This window comes from Zalophus californianus, chromosome 6 (genome assembly GCF_009762305.2).
Source record: "Zalophus californianus isolate mZalCal1 chromosome 6, mZalCal1.pri.v2, whole genome shotgun sequence".
In the NCBI taxonomy this organism is placed as follows: domain Eukaryota; kingdom Metazoa; phylum Chordata; class Mammalia; order Carnivora; family Otariidae; genus Zalophus; species Zalophus californianus.
The window spans coordinates 3981733-4005519 of record NC_045600.1 but is presented as its reverse complement, the minus strand read 5'-3'; positions in this window follow the sequence as shown (position 1 = coordinate 4005519).

Below are 23787 nucleotides of genomic sequence, written 5' to 3'. Positions count from 1 at the left end.
CACGTTCCCACGGAGGGGCCCAGCCACGGTGCTTTGCGGGCGGCGGGGACTTGCCAGCAAATTCAGCCATCCCCAAAGATGATCTGCCCCTTGCTGTGTCTGCAACGTGGCTTTCACACACCAGGTTTCTCATCATCGGTTTAGGCCAGAGTGGACGCAGCGTCTTTTCACACCAGTGATTCTCCAGGAAACGTGCCTTGTCTGCTAACCGCTCCACCAGGGCTGTTTGACATTTTCCCTGGCATTTCCGCTGTTAGACGTGGACTCCTAGCTGGTGAGCACCCACGGTTTCTGGCCCGGAAGAACCGGCCAGGAGCACTTGATGAATGAATGAATGAATGAATAAATCAACAAAAGTTGCTTATCCCAGGCTACCCTGGGGCAGTCTGGCTGCCCCTCTGTCTCTCTAGGCTGTGAGCTCCCAGAGGGTAGGAAACACTTCTCATTTATCTTGTATCCCCTGGAGCTCCCGGGACGTGAAGTACCTATTTCTCGAAGGAAGGAGTGCATGAACACACAGCCCTAGCAATAGGGCCGCCCTCTCCTATGGATTAGGTCACCAAGATCCCAGGCGACACCTGCAAAACTCCAAAGATGGGGACCCATAAGGACAAGCCCGCTGGGGGATGGTTCCACAAAGCCCAGCGGGGTCCCTCCGTGGGCCTGCGGTGCTCCCGGGCTCAGCAGGAGGAAAGTACACAGTCTGGGCACAGCCTGCCCTGTGCTCAGCACTCAGGCCCGTGACACAACACCCCTTTGAGCCACCGAAAGGGGGATTTCCAAGTGAGAGGGGAGTGGTTGTGCTCCCCATCCCCTCCCAGTGCCTTCAGGCTTTCGGGCTGATTTGAAAGACTCACAGAGGAGCCCCGGGCGGAGGGAGGACCCGGTTAGGACCAGAATCTCTTTCCCCACCGCTGCAAGGGGCTTGCTGATGTCCCAGGAGCGTGTGTCAGCCCGCAGCTGCCCTGAGTGAGACGCAGCACACACGTGTGTATCTTCCTGGCCACGTGCCAGGATCTGTGCGTGGCAGCGTCAGAGAGTGCATGGCTTTGGGTGGGGGACACACAGGCGCAGATGTTTTGCTTCTAGAAGCCCCAGATGTTGCCTATCATTCTGTAGTTTCTCTTTCTGCAGCTTGCTCCTCCTGAAAAAGGACTTCAGGAAGCAAAGAACTGGACCGTTAAAATCACATCAACAGATCCTCTCCCCTCTATGCGCCGCCTTTTTTTTTTTTTTTCAGAGAAAGTCCATTTCAAAAACCTTTAAATCAATACTAAATTAATCGCACATTCCTGCTGCCTTAAAAGGAGAGATTTAAAATATGCAAAATGTATTGGATTTATAAATTCCCTGAAGTGTTTGCATCTCACCCAAATCACCTGTGCCGACAGGGGAGTGTGCCATCAGTCCTGGAGTCAGATGAACGCAGGCGGGCGTGCACCCCACCTTTGAGACACGTCATGTCAGGAACATCACTTGGCCTCTCTGAAGCTCGTGTCCCTCACCTACGGAAACGGGAGGAGGACATTCTCAGAGGCCACGCTGGGGATCAGGAAGAAACTGGGTGGAAACGTCCCACGGGGAATCAGTCAAACAGGGGTACACTCCAGGGCAGCCCCCTGCTCCAGGGATGATAAAAGTTGTCATGATGTAGAGTTCACTGTTCTCTTCCGCTTCAAGTACCTGACTCCCAAGAGCTGGGGATTGTCTAGCCTGCCTTTGCAAATGGGGAAACCGAGTTTCAGAGAGGCCAAGAGTCTCCTGTGGTCGACAGAACAGTGCCACCCCCGCCAAGATGTCCACATCCTAAACACGGAAATCTATGAATATATTCCCTTACATGGAAAGGGGATTTTGCAGAGGCTGTTAAGGTACGGGTCTTGGGAAGGGATGTTATCCTGGGTCATCCAGGTGGTCCCCATCCAGCCACATGAGCCCTTAGAAAGGAGAGGCTTTCTTGGGCGTATTCAGAGAGAGGCGTGGAGAAGAGAACAGGGTCAGAGAGAAGGCACTCTGCTGGCTTTGCAGGCAGAAGAAGGGGCCATGAGCCAAGGAGGACAGGAGGTGTCTAGAAGCTGGAAAAGGCCCGGAAATGGACCCTTCTCTAGAGCCTCCAGAAGGGACCCAAACCCGCCAGCACCTTGACTTTGGCCCAGGGAAACCCCTCAGACTTCTGACCTCCAGAACTGTAAGTTAATAAATGCGTGCTGTTTTAAGCCCCTGAGTGTGTGGTGATCTGTTATGGCAGCAAGAGGAAACACAGTCGGCTTTCTAAGAAACTGACAAAGTCCACGTGCCGTCAGAGCCAAGACTCCACGGCCAGCTCCTGGCTCCCAGTCCAGGGCTTACCCTCCAGAGCTCTGCATTTTTTTTTTTTCTCTCTCCCAAAATGTGGCTACATAGGGTGGTCTGGAGAGCTGCCCTGCCCCGCTTCCCCCGGGGCGTTTGGAGCACACACGCTCTCATCGTCACCCCCAAAAACCATGCTCATTCATTCATTCTTCAGCAGACGTGTGCTGAGTGCTCACTCGGTGCTAGGGGCTGTCCCAGGCACTGGGGAACAGCCGTGGGGGTCCCACAAGGTCCTGCCCTGCAGCTCTGGCTCATGAAGGCCTCCAAGGATGCGGTCATGCTCCTGAGGCTCATGAAGGCCTCCAAGGATGCGGTCATGCTCCTGAGGTGCTCCTGAGATGCGGTCATACCCAGGCAGCCTCAGGGATGAACGGACACCCCAAATGTAGCCTCCCACAGTGGTGAAAAGGAAAGGAGCACAAACACATGCCACAGTGAGGATGAACTTTGACAACCCGATGCCCCGTGAAAGCAGCCCGACCCAAAAGGCCACGTATGGAACAATTCCATTTCCGTGAAATGTCCAGAAGAGCCAAATCCCTAGAGACAGAAAGGAGAGGCGTGGTTGCCAGGGGCAGGGGACAGGGGGTGGGAGCGACCGGGAAACAGGTGCAGGCCATACCCGTCAGGGTTCCCCAGACAAGGAGAACCAGTAGAACCAGTAGGACGAATACAGAAATCCAGAAAGAGAAGTCCCCCGTGATTACGGAGGGGGAGCGATCCCCGCAGTCTGCTGACCGCACGCTGGGGAGCCGGGAAAACCAGCGGTGTGCTTCCACAGAGAAGGTCCGGAAACGGGGAGCACCTGTCCCAGGGCGGGAGAAGGTGGAGGTCTCAGCTCAAAGGAGAGAACACTCCTCTGTCTGCCTTTTTGTTCCACTCGGGCCCCCATGGGCCCCCCAGATGCGCCCGCCTGTGCTGATGAGGGCACCTTCTCTGTTCGGTTTGCTGACTCCCATGCTCATCTCTCCCCAGGACACCCTCACGGGCACACCCCAGAGCAAACTTGTACCGGCTATCTGGGCCTCCTGTGGCCCAGCCACGTTGACGAATAACGTTAATCATCACAGGGGTTTTCGTTTGGGGCGCTGGTAACGTTTTGGAACCAGACCCTGCCAACGGTGCACAACCATATGAATATGCTTAATGCCACTGAATAGTACACTTTAAAATGGCTAAACTGGGGTGGGGGGCGCCTGGGTGGCTCAGTCAGTTAAGCGCCCCACTCTTGATTTCAGCTCCGGTCATGAACTCAGGGTCGAGGGATCAAACCCCGTGTCCTATCCCGCTCTGCGCTCAGCGAGGAGTCAGCTTCTCCCTCTCCCTCTGCCCCTCCCTGCCCACCCCCCCACCCCCTGCACACGCGCAGGCATGCTCTCTCTCAAATAAATAAATGGATCTTCAAAAAATATATAAAATGGCTAAAATGTAAATTCTATGTTATGTATAGTTAGCACAGTAAAAGTCAGTGAAGCAATGTGCCCCTGTTAGTTCTGTCCTAACTGCACCGAGGGGGCCCTGGAGAGCCTGGGGGCTCAGCAGCAGGTGCACACTCCTGCGTGTCAGCCACCCTCACGGCTCACCTGCAACATGGAGCCAGCCCCCTTATCTTGGGGGATTGTAAAGTGCATGAGGCAGCCGGTGGAGGGCCAGTGCCCTCATCCCCATGTCCCGCCAGGGTCACCGTAGGGAGACCCCCAAGCCCACTGACATCCCGCAGCCCACCCACTTCCCATTACTGGATTCTCACAGGTGTTTGTGTATCTTTTTAATGCGGCCCATGCAGGGACGTGTCTTGGGGCACATCCTGACTTCCGTGGGGGAGGTGGAAGACAGCTCGAGATACGTAATGGACCTGGAAGGAGAAGAATTCCAGCGGGGGTGGGTGGGGGGGTGGGTGTCTGCGCACGTGCGTGGCTGCTCGGTGGCGGGAGAGCCCGGGGAGCAGGTCCAGACAATGATCCAGCAAACACAGGACACAGGGTGACTCTGTTCTCCTGGGGCTCAGACTCCCAGGGGACGATTAACACATCGAGACGATCTGTATTTCCCAAGGTTCCCAATGCTGCGCAGTGTTGGGTATAAAGGCTTCCAGATTTTTGTTCACCAATGTAAACACTGGTCCAGAAGAGGGGACCAAGGTGTTAGAATGAAGAAACAGCCTTAGTGACCAGTGGGGGAAAGTCACAGCCCGCGGTGGTCCGCATCAAACGCCCGCCCTCTGGGCATTGCCTGTCGCGGCGCTGTGTCCCTGCCAGCCTGACCCGGGGCAGAACATCCCAGTCCCACGGTTCAGGGACGGGCAGGGTCACCTGAAGCCTGCAGCTGTCCAGACAGGTGCGCCGGACCACCCTGGCCAACTTATCCGTGTGAGCTGACTGCTTTAAATAAAGTCAGCCGTTCCTCCAGCTCATGTAAGGATGGTGGGATCAATCGGGTACACAGAAACAGATTACCAAGCAGGTGGCTTCGGGCTAAAGATAAATTGTGTCCTCACATAACTCAGGAGAGTGGGATGCACATAGCTCCTAATGTGCAAAGCAAGACTGTCTAGTTCCTTACTTCTGCAGGAGAGCCCAGGCTGTGGCGCATGCCTCCTGGAGCCCCCGAAGACCCTCCCCCGGAGGAAAATCACGGTGAGGGCTACCCTGTGCTCCAACTGTGAGCAGGCCGGTCTCCCTGCTGGGGGAGGGGCAGATGGTGACAGTCTGTGCTTGCCCCCCCCCCCCCCGCCCCCGCTGCCCTGCCCCACACAGCAGAGAGCAAGGCAGGCCAGGGATGCACTCTCTGCGCAGGGCTTAGAGGTTCCATCCTGCTCCCAGCAGGACCGTTCCTGGGGACCCACCCCCCCTTACCTGAGCTGACCTCCCCAGACATCTGACCTGGCAAGTCGGCCTAGACTGTTGGAACTCCTCATGTGTCTGCTACGCTTGGCCTTGGCCCATGTTGTCAGCCCTCCAGGGATCTATGCTGTCCCTTCCTTTTTTTTTTTTTTTCTTTTTTGGAAGTAATTATAGATTCACAGGAAGTTGCAAAAATAGCACCGAGAAGTCCCATGCACCTTCACCCGGTTTCCCCCAGGGGTAACGTCTTGCATCACCGCAGCACGGTAAGGGACAGGAAGTGGACCTCGGGAAAACCCACAGACCTCACTTGGAGCTCACCAGTGTCACGTGCCGTCGCAGTCGGCTCAGCTGCTCTGACAAAATACCATAGGCTCGGGGCTTCAACAGCAGACATTTATTGCTCACGGTCCTGGAGGTTGGGAAGTCCAAGCTCCAGATGCTGGAAGGTTTGACTCCTGGGGAGGACCCTCTTCCTGGCTTGCAGATGGCTGCCTTCTCGCTGCGTCCTCACATGGGGGACAGAGACGATCTCTGTGGGGTTTCTTTCATAAAGGCCCTGATCCCACCCTCGTGACTCATCACCTCCCAAAGCCCCGACCCCGCCCCCCCAGCCAAGGCCATCAGCTTGGGGATTAGGGCTCCAGCCGATGAGCCTGGAGTGGACAGACAGTCCGCAGCACATGCATTCACTGTGTTTACCCCGTTCTGTGGGACTACATCCCATGGGCAGATCCACGCAACCACCACCACAATCATGACCCAGAACATCCATCACTGTGAAGACCCCTGCCACTGCCACTGTCAATCTGTCCCCTCATTTTGCCATTGGAGATGTTACGTGTAACTTCTGAGGTCGGCTCTTCTCGCTCGGCATAATGCCCTTGAGATGCATCCACACCGTGGCCGGGGTCCACAGTTTGTCCCTCTAGATCGTGGGCAGTGTCCCCGGCCCGGACGGACCACAGTCTGTTTCACCATCTACCCAAAGGGCATGTGGGGCTCCGGTCCGGGGCTACCACAAAACAGCTGCTAGGAACGCCGCGCGCGGGTTTGTGTGTGAATAGAAGTCCTCATTTCTGTGGGATAAATGCCCAGGAGCGCAATCACAGGTGAGTGTCCCAGGCAAGTGTAGTTTAGCTTTTGAAGACACGGCCAAACTTTTCCAGGGTGGCGTTTTACCCTCCCAGCTCCCAGAGGAGGAGTTCCATCTCTCTGCGTCTTGCTTCCTCTCCTCCCACCCCTCAGGTCCTGGGCTCCCGTGTGGGGAGCAGCAGAGCTGGCCACCCGGGGGGGGGGGCACACCCTGGGCCGCTCTGCTCCTGGCTCCGGACGTCCAGTGGGCCCGCCCCCTTGAGTCTGCCCTGTGTCTCTCCACCCTCTGCTGCACCCCTCAGCCTCTTCCCATGCTTCCAGCTCGGACACCTTTGTCCCCCAGCCCTCTGGCCCGTGCCCCTCACTGCAGCGGGGGGGGCGCTCCCGTCAGCCGCTCGTGGCACCTTCCCAGCCTCACCTGGACGGGTCCCCCCATTCCTGGAGACCCGTCACCCTCCTCCGCTTCAGCACATCCCTGTGCTCTCATCTCTGGGTCTTTGCCCTTTCTTTTCCTCGCCTTGGTATGCTCTTCCACGCTTTTTACCGGTCAGTTCTCACCCAGTTTCTAGGTCTTCGCTTAAGTGCGGTATTTTCTGAAGAGCTTTTCCTGACCCCTCTGCTGTGTGCCCCCGTCTTGCCCCAGGAGACCCTACATCCCCACCGGTAACAGGGGGGCGGGGGATGGCCTTTGCAGCCCAAGGCTGGCAGCCCTGCAGGGGCCTGGCACGGGCCCGTTGCTATCACGTCAGTCCTCCCAAGGGCTGGCTTCCACAGGCGTCCGGGTCCTCCCTTTGGTGAGAAGGCCAGGCTTGGCCAAGACCGGAAGGAGGTCGGGCGGCTGTTGCTGGAACAGCCTGGTGGGGGTGGCGGGGCGTGACCCTGGACACCTGGCTCTCCTCTGCTCTGTGGCCCCGGAGCTTGGGGGCAGGGCCAGCCATGGGACTCGTGGGGGCCTGGTAGGAATTGTTCCGGCGGCGACAACACGCGGCCCTTCTGAGCATGGGGACCCTCCAGGAGGCCCCGATCTAGGTTTGCCTCCCTGCCTAGAGAGACAGCGGCCAGCTTCTTGAAGTAGCCTCCCCTTTACTGTTTTATCAATCCACACACCACCTGACATTCTTCGCCCAGAACAGCCTCCTTTTGCTGATCTGAGGCTGTGGAGTGTGCTGAGCAGCGGGACCATGTCGATCCTTCTGTGGGTTTCCACTCGGGGGAACTGTCACCAGCTCAGTGCCTCAGCTTTCTTGTCTGTGGAGGGGGTACTGGACCCATCAGGGGCCGCTCTGGGCCCTGGAACAGCCCAGGGTCCCCCAGTGTCGGCCTGGCCCCGTTCTGAGGCAGGGCCTCACGGGGGGCCCCGCAGAGCCCACCCCAAGCCTGGGCACTGTCCTCACGTCCTCCCGGCCCCCCCCCCCCCAGTGAACTCTGTTTTTCTTTCTTCACATGGTGTTTTTAACAAGGATCCCACATACTTGGGCCAAGCCCGGCTGTTACCCTGGAGGCCACCAATAAATTTCGTAGGCAAATAAAATTGACTGAAAATTAGCATAAGAAGCCTTAAATTAACAGGATGTAATTTTATGAGTATCTCACAAACTAGTCAAAGATGTATGTCAGCCTGGGGTGAGTCAACTCCTTCAAGTGTCTTTCATTATATAACGCTACTAATTTTTCTCAAATGTAAGCAATGTGTTTTCTTCCTAAACATTGTGTCCTTTGTTCTGCAATTTGGAAAAATAAATTTCCTTTAAAGCACTGCTTTGCTCAACCACAAAACAAGGCAGAGAGGCGGGAGCAGAGGTGCCCCAGCGCCCCCTTGGTCTAGGAAGGCCCCGCCGTGTGCGCGTGGGAGGCTCTTGCTCGGAGCAGAGGAGACTCCAAGTTCAGGGCCACGAAGGCTGGGATCCAGGAAGCCTCTGACCAGAGGCCGCAAGTGAGACAGAGACACAGACTCCTGTGGCCGATGGGCGTTAGCTGGAGAAAGGCTGACCTTCACCTTCTCCGTGAGGCCAGGCTACATCGCACCAGGGGCTTCATGGCGGCACACGGCAGTGAAATTCGACCTTTGCTGAGCACATGCCCGGTGCCAGCGCAGGGGCACGCGGACAGGGGCACCCTGGCTCACCCCCAGGATCTCACAGTGTGGCCAGGGCTGGTGAGGTGACCGGGGCCCCTTGGAGCCCGTGGAAGAGGCTCACCACCACCCAAGGGCTGAGAAGGCTGCGGCAGGGGGCGGGGCGCATTTTGCAGGAGCCACCATGAGCAGGGAGCTGGGGAAGCCCTCACAGAGGGGAGAGGGGACAGAGGGCCTTTCGGGCTTGATGGCACAGGGCTAGGAGGACATGATTCTGGGGAAGTCCAGAGCCCACTACGAGGCCCACCCCATAAGCAGTAGGTTCTGGAGAAACAGAGCAGGCGGTGGTTCAAACCAATGCTCACCCTGATGGCCCCACGTGTCAGGAAGACACGCCCTGGCAAAGCCAGGCTGCGGCTGTCACAGGTGTCAGGGTACTGAGTGACACTTGGAAGAGCAAGCTGGGAGGTCTGACTCAGTTCTGGAGTCTCCTGTTTGGACTCTGGAGTCCTCAGCGTTCAGGTGGTGGTAGTGGTGAGACCAGGTGAGACAGGTAGGGGCTGCAGACAGGAGGGAGGAGCCAGCCCAGAGCCTGAGGGAGTCAACCTTCAGAGCCCAGGTGGAGGGAGCGGGCGCAAGGGAGGCAGTAAGAGGGGGACTCGGGGCTTCATGCCTGGAAGATGAGAGTGGCTGTGAGATCACAGAAAAATATGTCCATTGGTCTCTGCCCCTGGCTCCTGGCCCAGGGCTCCAAAAACCCTTGGAATTTCCTAAGTGCTAAGAGCACTAGGAGCATCTCGTATTCCAGTATTTGGTCGTCTGCCCCCAGTTCTGACACTGAGTTCCTAAGTCCTAAATACGTGTCCTAAAAATCCCATGTAGGAAGGCTTGGGAAACACAGATGCGGGTCACTTTGGGGGTACAGTAGGCTCCCCAGGGGTCAAAGCCTGGCTCCATTCAGGCTCAAGAAAGATCATGTCACCAAAGAGAGCCTGGTCACTGGGGGAGGTCCCACAGGTGGCAGGTGGGAGGGCCAGGTTGGCAACGAACGCGCACGGGGTGAGGTCGACATGAAAGTCTCCAGGTGACCCCCAGCCTGCAGGCGGAGCTGGATGTTATTCAATGGCCCATCGAGTTATCTCTGTAAAGAGTTGCCCTGTCCGGCTCGCCACCTTGTTCTGATTCCATGCCAACTTGACACTTGGTCCTGACTTGCCTTCCACGGACATCAGCTGCAGAAAGAGAATGCACTGGTCGTGCCCACACAGGTCTGGGCCACAGGACAGGTGGTGCTTCTCACTGAGCTTCGGCCCCTTGGCACCGGGTTTGGTGAACTTGGCTCCAGAGCCTGGATACAGGAAATGCCCTAAGGCAAGGAGAGACAAACCATCAGCCTCCAAGCTCACCAGGGGCCAGAGAACACGTTCCCAGGCTTTTACTGACAGCCCACACCATTACTTCCTGCGCCCTACCCACCCCGCCGCGTTCCTATTTTGCAACGCCCGGCCACGGCTCCAATCACGTGCAGCTTTCTCTGCCAAGGGGACACAGCAAAGACAGGTGACACGAGCCTGGGAACATCCAGCATCGAGCACGTCAACCACCAGCAAATGGTCATCCAGGTGCAGAGCGGGGACAGGCTGCCTCCAAGAGAAAGGAGCTCCCCACGTACTTGGACCTGCAGTTAGGAGATGGGGAAGATACAGAAGTCAGCGGGCGGGAGGTGATGCGGAGAGACGAAATGTGCCCCCCAAAGGCCATTGGCTGATTGGAGCGTGCAGAACTGTCGGAGGTGCTGAGTAGGAGCTGTGTCCGTCTGTGGGGGCTGCTGCAACAGAGCACCACGGGCCGGGGGCTGCAAGGCTGAGGTCAAGGTGCCTGCAGGCCTGGTTTCTCCCAGGCCTCCCTCCCTGGCTTGTAGACACTGCCTTCTCTTCTCCTTGTCGTGATCTCTCCTTCTTATGAGGACACCAGTCAGCCCGGATTAGGACCCACTGGAATGAGCTCATTTTAACTTATTACCTTTTTAAAGACTGTCTCCGAATATTCTATGTACTGCGGGTTAGGACTTCAACATATGAATTTGAGGTGGGGGGTAGGGGATACAATTGAGCCATAACAGAGGATAAAAGTTGTAGCTAACGAATTTGAAAATGAAAAAGAAAGTTTAACCCTCCCCCCCCCCGCCGGCCAGTTCCTTTGGTTTGTGGGGGCTGGAGGTGGTGGGTGAGCCCCCACGACAAGGGTTAACCAACCTGGCCGGTTAATCAGCGTAAGCTTTCAGCAAGGCTTGATGAGTGATAAATGGGAACATACTTCATATCAAGTGCACTAATAATCTTCCCTGAAATCAGCCAAGTATTCATCATGATGATGCTGATTTTCCAGGAAAATTAAATAATTGCAGCCTAGGTGGGTGGACCTTAGTCACCACCTCATTTTCCTGCCCTTGGTGCCATCCTCAAGGGCCCTCACTCAGCTCCTCGCCTCCAGCCCCTGGTTATGGACACTCAAGAAACCTCTTGTTCATGTCCAGACCCGGCGGGACTCGGGCAGCTCCTTCCTGAGGGCTGGTGGGCGGCTGTCACAATTCCACATTCTCTGGACAGGAGCCTTCTGAGCGTCTGCAATAATGGCCCCTCCCGCAAAGCATGGGGGAGTTAGAAAGGTGGCCAGAACCTTCTCTAGTCTCCAACCCCAGTGAAGTCACAACTTTCAGGATTACAGAGAAGAGGGAAACTGGGGCTGGGGCCCCAACAGCGGTCCTGTATCACTCAGGTTGAGTGAGGTTAGCTCCAGAAACAAGCACCCTCTGCCTTTCAGTGGCTTCCCAGCACACATTTGTTTATTTACTTATTTATTTTTTGAGAGAGAGAGAGCCCATGCATAAGTTTGGGGGGAGGGAGGGGGGAGGGAAAGGGACAGAGAATCCCAGGCATGCCCAGTGCAGAGCCCAAGGTGGAGCTTGATCCCACGACCCTGAGATCATGACCTGAGCTGAAATCAAGAGTCGGACGCTTAACCAACAGAGCCACCTGGGCACCCCCCAACCACACGTTTATGTGGCACTCCCCCCACACAGCCCATCTTTGGTGGCCTCGCTTTGTCCAAGTTGCCTTGTTCTAGGACCCTGGCTGTCGGTACAGCCTCCTCCCAGACATTGCTGGCTTTGGGGTCAAGGAGGAACACGCACCCATTCTTTAAAACTGCTCCCTGAAAGGGACGTACAACACACCCATCTGCCTTTTGTTGGCCGAGTCAAGTCAGTGTGGCCACCCTGGTGTGAACTGGGTGGAGAGCGCTATCCTCCAGCAGAGGGACAGCAAACAGTCAGAACGATGTAAGAACCTGCCACAGGTTCCTCACACCCCCAGGAGAGGTCCCTCCTTGTGGGAAGGCACAGGACGGGTCCCAGCATAGCAGAGCGCCCGAGGCGGGAAAGAGATGGCTTTCTGGGGGTGTCATCAAGACCTTTGCAGTTGGGGGCATCCTTGGAAACCAGCCTCCGCATCTCACTTATGTATTTTTAAATTTGCATCTTAGGTTCAGACAGCTGAGTTCATCGTACTCCTGACTTCACGGCACACAACTCCATTTCCTGCCATTAATCTTCATCTTGTCTCCAGTCTGCACGCCTGGTTCCCCCTCGCCCCCGACCCCAGGTGCTCACTGGAATGTTTCAAATCGATCCTTGAATCCTTGTTTCACTAGAAAACATGTAACTTTCGAGTGTTTTAAGTATTGTTTCAGTTGTAAGTACATTTTGTTGAACTATAAAGCTCCTGTTTCTTACTTTTTTCATTCAACAATATGCCTTAAAAATCTGTCTGTGCTGCTTGTTGCTGAGTACACCACTAACTCGGTGGTCCTCACAGCTATGGAACCCCACTTTATGCATCTTCGTCTGCTCTCTCTGTCCCCAGTGATGGACACAGGCTGTCTCCTCCATCACACGGCCGCAGCACAAACCCCTCTACATGGCCCCTGGCCCCACGCATGTACCCAGGAGGGGGACCGGTGAGCAATGAGCCGCACAAGGGGAACACCAAGAGAGGTGCAGGACCCTCCCCCCGCGCCCCATGGCGGCCCGCCCCCCACCCCCACAGCTGTGCCTAGAGAGTGACCCATTTCCTCACATCTCTATGAACAACTGCATTACCCAACCAATCTTTTCACAAAGTTGACGTCTTAGTATTCTTTTTGCATTTCCCCCCAAATTCCCAGTGACATTGAATATCCCTTCAGACGCTTGTTAGCGTTTCCAGCTTTTCCTTCTTGGAACTGTCCATCGTTTTCTGCCGGTCACCCGTTTTTTTCTTACTGACTTTGTCAGAGTCCGTTGTATGTTGTAGATAGTAATCTCTGCTCAATTCCAATGTTGTAAGTATCACGTTGCAATGTGCCGCCCCCTTCTGTTACCCCTGGGTCTACTTCTCGTTGACCAACATCTCCAATTCTGATGCAGTTCTAACCACGAGCAACTCACCCAGCGGTTGTGCTTTGTAAAGGACCTCATTTCCGAAGTCCTGCCCGCATCTGTATTAATTTTACAGTTTTATTCCTTACACCCATATAAATTTATATTTTACATCTATTACATATGTTTATATTTAGCCAGTCTAGACTCACTGTGTGTGGTATGAGGTGCTAGGAAATCAATCTAGTGTTTTCCTCTATATAGTGAGTCAATTTTCCCTACACTGAAAATTAGTGAAAACTCCTCTGGTTTGTGATCCCACCGCCATCAAATACTATGTTTCTGTATGTAATACGTATGATTTTAAGCTCTCTCTTCTGTTTTTATTACTATGGTGTGACAGGTAGAAGGAGTTTTCAGATGGCCCCAAGAGCCCATCCTGGTGCATCCGCTACACACAATCCCTTCCCCTCGTGTCCTATGGTGGGGTATCGCTCCTGAAATTAGGTTACTAATCAGTTGTCTTTGAGTTCATCAAAAAGGAGATTATCCACAGGGGCCTGACCAAACCCGGTGAGCCCCTGGAAAAGGGCCCCTTTAATGAAAGACTGATTCCCAGTGCGAGTGGGCCGCACGTGAGGCAGATTCTCCATGCTGGCTCTGAGGAAGGAGAGCCCATCTGGCGAAGAACGCAGGCGGCCTCCAGGAGCTTAGAGCAGCCCCAGCCAACAGGCAGCAAGAAAATATAGTCAAGGAACTGAATTCAGTGAACAAAATGAATGGGTGTAGAAGTGTGTTCTTCCCCGGGGGCTCCCAGATAGGAACGAAGCAGCCGACATCTGCAGCATGGATGCGCCCTGCGCAGAGAACCCACCCAAGCCACGCGGGCTTCTGACTTCCAGAGCCGTAAAATAACCAACTGTAAGTCAGTTTGTGGTAATTTGTGACACAGCAATGGTGGTGAATCCATTGTCTTTGTAGGATGGTTCCTCACCAGGCAGGACAAGCCACCACCACCCCACACCCCGGTGCTCTTCTTCCTCCAAACTGACTTAGCAATTGGTGGCCATGATGGCTTATATATATTTAGAATGAGTGACAATTTTAAGCCTCCTTTCAAGTGACCTATCTTTCCATTTTCTTCACGTTTCCCTTCATGTCTATTTGGATGAAATGTTTGCCCCTTGCCAACATTCATACGTTCATTCATACGTTGAAGCCCTAACCCCCGGTGTGATGGTGTTTGAGGGGTGGTGCTTTCTGGAGGTGAGGAGGGTTAGGTGAGGTCATGAGGTCAGGGCCCCCGTGATGGGACTGGTGCCCTCACAGGAAGACACACGCGAGAGCTCTCTCCCTACCGGGTGAGGACCAGCGCGAAGGCAGCCATCTGCAAGCCAGGAGGGGCGCCCTCACCAGAACCCGAGAGTGTGGACTTCCAGCCCCCAGAGCACTGGGAGATACGTCCACCTCTGGCCCATCGTGGTTCTTGGCCGCAGCCTGGGCAGATGAACACAGACCTTCAAATGCTCTCAAATCTCTCTCTTGACTTGTTCATGTCTTCTTCATGTCCTTTACATTTCTTTCTTTTTTTTTTTTTAAGATTTTATTTATTTATTTGAGAGAGAGCACGAGCAGAGGGAGAGGGAGTGGGAGAGAGAGAAGCAGACTCTCCGCTGAGCAGGGAGCCCGATGCGGGACTCGATCCCGGGACTCCAGGATCATGACCTGAGCCGAAGGCAGATGCTTAACCGACTGAACCACCCAGGCGCCCCTTTGTCCTTTACATTTCCTAAATTTTAATGCCCCCCCAAAGGTTTCTTGCATTTATTTCTGGCTTCATATTTAGATACTTCATAGTTTTTTTGTTCCTCTTGTGAATGTATCTCTTTTTCTATTATATTTCTAATTGGTTAATACTGGTGTAGAAAGCCACTAATTTTAGTAAGTTGATCTTGTGTTCAGCAATCTTGCTAAACTCTATTATTAGTTCCAACCAATTTTCTGTTCACTCTGGTGGGTTTCAACAGATGATAGATGCTCTGTACAGACTGACAGCTGTGTCTCTTCCCCAAGGATTCTTCTGTGTCCTCTTGTCACAGCACAAGCCAGAGCCTCCGGGTTTTACTTACCTTCTTTCTTTCTTTCTTTCTTTTAAAGATTTTATTTATTTATTTATTTGACAGAGACAGAGACAGCGAGAGAGGGAACACAAGCAGTGGGAGTTGGGAGAGGGAGAAGCAGGCTTCCCGCTGAGCAGAGAGCCCGATGTGGGACTCGATCCCAGGACCCTGGGATCATGACCTGAGCTGAAGGCAGACACTTAACGACTGAGCCACCCAGGCGCTCACCTCCAGGTTTCTTTCCAACAGTAACAGAAAAAAATCTAAAGTTTACCTACAGAGAATCAGGTTTCCTGTACACTTTTAATGTACGAAACCTCAATCACATTAAGAATGTCTGTTTCTATTCAGTTTCCTGAGAATTTTTAAAACTCACAAGAAGATGAGCTTCATCAGATGATCTGCTGCGTCTATCGAGAGCCATTTTGTTCCTTTAGTCCAATGTTACGGTCATAAATAACACTGACAGAATTTCTGGTGTTAACTTGTTCTTGCACTTCTAGAATAAACTCAATTACGTCACTTTTCAAAATGCACTGCGGGGTTAATTAGCTCGCAGATTATTTGGAATCGTGCCTCTATTTTTATAAGTGAAGTAGACCCAGTTTTTTCCTCTATTGGTCATATCTGAACTTGGAATAAATGTTATTTTTGCCTCATGAAAAAAGTTGGGCAGATTTCCCTTTTTTTTTTTTTTTTCTATTTTCTTGTTTCTGGAACGAGCTCTCTAAGAATGTTTATCTGATCATAAACTGTTTCGCAGAACTTCACGTAAAGCTATCTGTGCTTGAGGGTTTCTTGAGGGGAATGTCTTTGCTATTTCAGTTTCTTAAGAGCTCAAGTTCATTACGTTCTTACAGCCCTCCTGTATCTTCGCTCGACGTCTTTGACGGCTTGATCTATTAGTTCCAAGAGGGACATTTTTAATGACAGTTTTAATTGTGTATTTATCTAGTTTTCCCCACAGTTTCATTAGCTGTAGCTTCCTGAAGTCCAATGTTATCTCATTAGAAGAACATACGCTTGGGATTGTTATATTTGCCCCACAATACTCTTTTCACAGAGGCCTGCTTTACAAATGGTTACATGTGCGCATTAGAAGTATACAGCTCAGTGACTCTTGACAATGTATATACCATGTACCTAGTTCCCAAACCAAGACAGACTCTTGACAATGTATATACCATGTACCTAGTTCCCAAACCAAGACAGACTCTTGACAATGTCTATACCATGTACCTAGTTCCCAAACCAAGACAGACTCTTGACAATGTCTATACCATGTACCTAGTTCCCAAACCAAGACAGACTCTTGACAATGTCTATACCATGTACCTAGTTCCCAAACCAAGACAGACTCTTGACAATGTCTATACCATGTACCTAGTTCCCAAACCAAGACAGACTCTTGACAATGTCTATACCATGTACCTAGTTCCCAAACCAAGACAGACTCTTGACAATGTCTATACCATGTACCTAGTTCCCAAACCAAGACAGACTCTTGACAATGTCTATACCATGTACCTAGTTCCCAAACCAAGACAGACTCTTGACAATGTCTATACCATGTACCTAGTTCCCAAACCAAGACAGGGACGGGATGTTGTTTTCACCCCAGACAGCTACCACATACCCCATTCTGGCTACTGTTCTAACTTACCCACAATGGCTAGTTTGCCTGTCACTAAACATCATGTCAATGGAATGATATGGTATGTACTCATTTCTTTTTATATTTATTCACCCAGCATAACGCTGTGGATACTCATTGATGTTGTTGCATGTATCAATCACACATTCCTTTTCAGTGCAGAATACTCTCCCACCGTATGAATAAGCCACAATTCACTTATCCATTCTCCTGTTGATGGCTACTTGGGCTGTTTCCAGTTCTTAGCAATTATGAATAAAAATCCTACAAATAATTCTATACAAATACTTTATGGTTTCATGTTTTCACATCTCTTCGGTAAGTACCTAAGAGTGGAATTGCTTGATCATTGGTAACTGTATATTACTTTTATAAGAAATTGTCAGAGAATTTTTCACAGTAGTTGTGTCGTTTGAGACTTCACAGCAATTAATGAGAAGCCCAGTTGTCCTATATCCTCATCAACACTTGATATTGTAAGTTTTTAATTTAGTCATTCTGCGGGTGTGAAATGGACTAAGCTCATGATGGTATTAAATTGCATTTCTCTGATCACTAAAAATGCTGAATACTTTTTCATGAACATACTGGCTATTTGCGCATGTGTTGTGTGTATATATATATATATATTTTAAGTATCTATGTGAATCTTCTATTTTATATGGCTATCTTTTTAGTTTTGATTTGTAGGAGCTCTGTATATGTTCTGAATATAAGTCCTTTTTCAAATATATGTATTGTAAATATTTTCTCCCAATCTGTTGCTTGCATTTTCACTTTACTAAAGGAGTCTTTTAATGAGCAGAGCAGAAATCTTTAATTTTTATGAAAGCCTGCTTACCGTTTTTTCCTTTTATGGTTACCATTTTTGGAATCTAAGAAGTTGTGCTTACACCAAGTTCTCAAAGATATTTTCCAATGATTTATCTTTTAAATTTAGATCTATGATCCACATCAAAATAATTTCTGTATGGTATGACGTTGGAATCAAGATTCATTTTTTCCCATATGAATATCAAGTTGTTCCAGAATCATTTGTTGGAAAGAGTTTCCTCTCCCCATAGAATTATGTTGGAGCTTTTATCACATTTCAATTGGCATATACTCATGAATCTGTTTCTAGACTCTATATGCTGTTACATGGATCTATTTGTCTAACCACATGCCAATACCATACTGAAATAATTACTGTAGCATTATAGCAATTCTTGAAATCAAGTGGTGTGAGTCCAACAACACTGTTTATCTTTTGCATGCTTGTGTTGGCTACTCTAGGTCCTTTATATTTCCATGTAAATTTTTAACAGCTTTATTGAGATATAATAATTTATGTACAATTAACTGGGTATATTTTAAGTGTACAATTTGATAGGATCTGATATATATTATACATATATAATATACATACATCTGTAAAACCATCACCACTATCAGGAAAATGAGCACACACACATCACCCACAAGAATTTTCTTTTGCCCCTCTGTAATCTCCATATTCCTCCTGAACCTCCCTCCAGGCCACCGCTGATCTGCTTTCTGCACTACAGTCGGTAGGTATTTCCTAGAATTTACGTAAATGGAATCATGCTATATGTATGCTTTTTTTTTTTTTTTTGGTCTGATAGCTTTCACTCAATTTTTAAAATATGTATACATCTTGTTAAGTGTATCAATAGTTCTTTTATTACTCAGTAGTATTCTGTTGTATGAATGTACTAAAATTTATGTATCCATTCCCCCTTTGCTAGAGAATTGGGTTGTTGCCCATTTGGAGGTGTTACCAATAGAGGCACGGTGAGCATTCATGAACAAGCGTTCGCGTCAACAGACACTTTCTCTCCAGATGTGTAAATATCTGGGAATGGAGTGGCCAGTGCCTACGGCAGAAGTATGTTTAACTTTCTAAGGAAGTGCCAAATGGTGTTTCAAAGTGGTTGTACCATTTCACGTTCCCACTGGCTGTGTGGAAGAGTTTCAGTTGCTCTGCGTGTTTTGTTAACATTTGGTGTGGTCAGTCTTTTACATTTTAGCTGTACGAGCAGGTATGCTGTGATATTTCATGGTGGTTTTGATTTTTCAGTTTACTACTGATGTTTAGCATATATTCAAGTGCTTATTTGCCATCTATATGTCTTCTTTGCTGAAGTGTATATTCAAATCTTTGGTCCATTTTAAAAATTAGGTTGTGTTTTCTTCTTATTGAGTTTTGAGAGTTTTTATATATTCCAGATAACAAGCTCCTTTTCAGATACCTGCTTTGAAAATGTTTTCTCCTTGTCTGGAACTTGTCCTTTCATCCTGTAAACAGTGTCTTTTGAAGAGCAGTTTTTTACTTTGATGAAGTATAATTTATCAATTTATTCTTTTATAGACCAGGCTTTTAATGCCACATCTAAGAAATCTTTGCCTAACTCAAGGTCAGAAAGATTTTCTCTTATATTTTCTCCAGAAGATTTATGGTTGAAGTTTTGCATTTAGGTTTAAGACCCATTTTGAGTCAATTTTTGTACACAGTGCAGGTTATGGATCAAAGTTCAATTTATGAGATATGAATGTCCAATTGATCCAGCACCATTTGTTGAAAAGACCATCCATTTCCCCACTTTTAAACCTCTGTTGAAAATCAATTTTCTATGCATTTGTGCGTCTAATTCCAAACTCGCTCTTCTGTCCCATCAACCCATTTGTCTATCTTGTGGTCAATATCCCACTATAGTTTTTTAATAGCTCTTGAAATTGGGTAGAGTTAACCCCTTGAATTTATTATTACGTTTCAGGGTTGTTTTGGCTATTTTAACCCCTCTGTATTTCCATGTAAGTTTTAGAATCAGCCTTTCCATTTCTATAACACAAACAAATAAACAAACAAAAACTAAAAACACAACTGGTTGGGGTTTTTATTGGGATTGCATCGAATCTGTAGATGAATTTGGGATGAGTTGGAATTTTAACTTTATTGAGTTTTCTGATCCATGAACGAGGGGCCTCCTCTCTCACAGGGGCTCCAATTGCATGTATACTAGACTACTTGAAGGTACAGTGTATTCCACTTAAAGTTTTTCTCTGCGCATTTCATTTTGGGTATTTTTTAATTGCTATATCTGGAAGTTTACTCCCTTTTCTTCCACAATGTCTAATATGCTGTTAATTCCATCCAGGATATTTTTCATCCCAGACATTGTTGTTGGCATCTCTAGGCTTTCCATTTAGGTCTTTCATATTCTCCATGGCTCTACTTAACATTCATTCATTCATTCAAGCGGGAAGGGGCAGAGGGAGAGAGAGAGAGAGAGAGAGAGAGAATCCCAAGCAGGCTCCATGCCCAATGCAGAGCCCAGTGAGGGGCTCCATCTCACAACCCTGAGATCACGGCCTGAACCGAAATCAAGAGTCAGGCGCTTAACTGACTGAGCCACCCAGGCGTCCCTCTACTTAACTTTTAAACATATGTAATACAGTTATATAATTGCTTCGATGCCCTTATCTGTTAATTCTAACATCTGTGACAGCTCTGGGTTGGTTTTGACTGACTATTCTTCTCACTGTGGGACTTATTTTTCTGCTTCTTTGCATGCCTGATAATCTTTGATTGGATTCCAGACCTTGGGAATTTTATCTTGTTGGGTACTGGATTTCTATAAATATTCTTCAGCTGTGCTCTGAGATGCAATTAAATTGCTTGCAAACTATTTGATCCTTTGGGTTTTGTCTTATGATCTGTCAGGTGAGACCAGAGCTGTGTTTAATCTAGGGCCAGGGCTGGTACTAAGATGAAGAAAACAAGGTGCCTGGTGTGCAGAATTTAAGGAGGTACTTGTGCTCAGGGTCATGCAAGTGCAGGGCCTCCTTAAATGTTGTGTTGTACGGGGCTCACTAGGGGACTCACCCTAGTCCCAGCCCTCATTATGGCGAATTATTTGCCGCTACTCAGGTAAGTCCTAAGGACTTTAACCAAAGCTCCATGAATTATGACAATTTTCCCTCCTGGCTGTTGGAAGAGGAATATTCCCAGTTCTGTGGGAGCACCAGGCACTGTCCCCAGCCTTGGCTAATTTCCTCACATGAATATGCTGATCAGCACTGAGCTGAATACTCAGGGGGACCCTCTGCATACATCTGGGGTTCTCTATATTGCCTTCTCCTTTCTGACACTCTACCCTGTGAACTAGGCTCCTTGGTCTACCTGAGCTCTCATCTTGAACTCCTCAACTCAGAGAGTCTGCCCAGCTCTGCCTGGGCTCCCCAAAACTGTATCACAGCCTACAAATTGTCTCAAGGTAATAGGCTGGGACAATGTGAGGATCCACCTCATTGGTGTCCCATCTCTCAGGGATCACTGTCCTTCCTTGCCTGATGTCTAAGGTCTTGAAAAACATTTTTTCACGCTTTCTTGTGTTGTTGCTATTGCTGCTGTTATTTCAGATAACAGAAAGAGTAAACTTGATCCCTGTTATCTGGTCTTCGCTGGAAGAGGAAGTCTATTTCTATACAAATTTTAGAATCAATTTATAAATTTCTGTAAGAATGTCTGCTGGGATGACTGAGATTGTGTTGAGTCTGTAGATTAATATGGATAGAATCGCTCTCTTAATAACATTGAGTCCCCAAGTCCACGAACATGCCATAGCTCCCTATTTACCCCAGTTTTCCCTAATTTACGAACACAGTATTTTCATGTTTTAATTTTGTTTTATTTTTTCTTAAGAAGTTAATGTTTCATGTTCTTTTAAATGCTATTGTTTGCATTTCATTTTTTAATTGTTTCCTGCTAGCATCTAGAAATAAAATTTATTTTTGTATACTGACATCACGGACCTCAATTCCTGAAACCTTGTTATATTTTTTTATTTAAATTCAGTTAGCCAACATATAGTACATCATGAATTTTTGACGTAGTGTTCAATGATTCATTAGTTGCATAACACCCAGTGCTCATCAGATCACGTGCCCTCCTTAATGCCCATCACCCATTTCCCCCAGTGCCCCCACCCCCTCCCTTCTGCAACCCTCAGTTTGTCTCCCAGAGTCCAAAGTTTCTCATGGTTTGTCTCCCTCTCCGATTTCTTCCCATTCAGTTTTCCCTCCCTTCCCTTAAGGTTCTCTGCACTCTTCCTTATGTTCCACAAATAAGTGAAACCATATGATAATTGTCTTTCTCTGATTGACTTATTTCGCTTAGCATAATACCCTCCAGTTCCATTCATGTCTGTGCAAATGGTAGGTATCCATCCTTTCTGAGGGCTGAGTAATATTCCATTGTATATATGAACCACATCTTCTTTGTCCACTCATCTGTTGAAGGACATCTTGGCTCCTTCCAGTTTGGCTATTGCGGACATTGCTGCTGTCAACATTGGGGTGCGTGTGACCCTTCTTTTCACTACATCTGTGTCTTTGAGGTAAATACCCAGTAGTGCAATTGCTGGGTCATAGTGTAGCTCTATTTTTAACTTCTTAAGGAAACTCCCTACTGTTTTCCAGAGTGGCTGCACCAGCTTGCTATATTAACTTATCACTTCTACTAGGGTTTTTGTGTTTTTTCATAAATTTTTTAGAGATTGTCATATACAGAATCACACCATCTGAGAATAAAGAAAGTTACTTCTTGCTTTCTAATCTTTGTCTTTTATTATTTCCTTGCTTTATTGCAATTTCTATGACCTCCAGAATGGGTAGTATCAAAAAGACAAGAAATAACAAGTGTTGGTGAGGATGTGGAGAAAAGGGAACCCTTGTGCACTGTTGGTGGGAATGCAAATCGGTGCAGCCACTGTGGGAAACAGTATGGACATTCCTCAAAGAAACTAAAAATAGAACTACCCTATGATCCAGCAATCACACTACTGGGTATTCACCCAAAGAAAACAGAAACACTGATTTGAAAAGATATACGCACCCCTATGTCTATTGCAGCGTTATGTACAATACCCAAGATCTGGAAGCAATCTAAGCATTCACTGATAGATGAATGGATAAAAAAGATGATATATATATTATGGAATCTTACTCAGCCATAGAAAAGAATGAAAAGAAAGAATCTTGCCATTTGCAACGACATGGTTGGAGCTAGAGAATATAATGCTAAGTGAAATGAGTCAGAGAAAGACAAATACCATATGATTTCACTTAATATGTGAAATCTAAAAAACAAAACAAATGAACAAATAGGCAAACAACAACAAAAGAGAAGCAGGTTCATAAATACAAAGAACAAACTGGTGGTTGCCAGGGTGGGGCGTGGTTAGTGGGGGGATGGGCAAAATAGGTTAAGGGGATTGAGAAGTACAAACTTCTAATTATAAAATAAATAAGTCATGGGGCTGAAAAGTACAGCATAGGGGATTCTGTCAATACTGTTGCAGTAACCGTGTGTGGTGATAGACGGTAACTACTTATTGCGTGTGATGTATACAATTGTCAATTCACTATGTTGTATACCTGAAACTAACATAATATTGTATGTCAATTACTCTTTAATTACAAAAACCACCAAACATACATTCCTGAAATAAATGTAATTTGGTCATTACTTATTATCATTTTATATACTGTTAGATTTGATTTGCTAATATTTTGTTGAAAAGTTTTATATCTAGTTCCTGAGCAATATGGGTCTGCAATTTTCTTTTTCTTTAATTCCGTTCAGGCTTTGCTATCAGTTGTACACTGGCCCTCCCAAAATGAGTTGGGAAATGTTCATGCCCATTTTCTGAAAAAGTTTGTGTAGCCTTGGTATTACTTCTTCCTTAAGTGTGTGATAGAGATCAAAAAATGAAGCCATCTGGGCCTGGAGTTTTGTGAGCCTTAAATTATAAGTTTATGTTCCATAATAAATAAATGTAGGGATATTCAGGTTTTCTGTTTCTTCTTGTCTTAGCTTTAATCAGCTGAGTTTTTCAGGGGAATTTTCCATTTCATGTAGGTTGTTAAATTCATTTGCATAAATTTGCTCATGATAGTCCCTTATTCTCTTAGTAGTATCTATAAAACAAAACTGATGATTCCTTTTTCATTCCTGATATTGGTGATTTTTTTGTCTCCATTTTTAGAAAAATCAATATTGCTAGATTTTTATGAGCTTTATTAATATCTTTAAAGAAACAACCCTTGGGTTTGTTGGCTTTCTGTATTGCCTGACCATATTCTATTTAATTCATTCTCATGCTATCTTAAGACAGAAGATATGGTCATTGATTTCAAATTTTTATTCTTTTCTAACATTAGCATTTTAA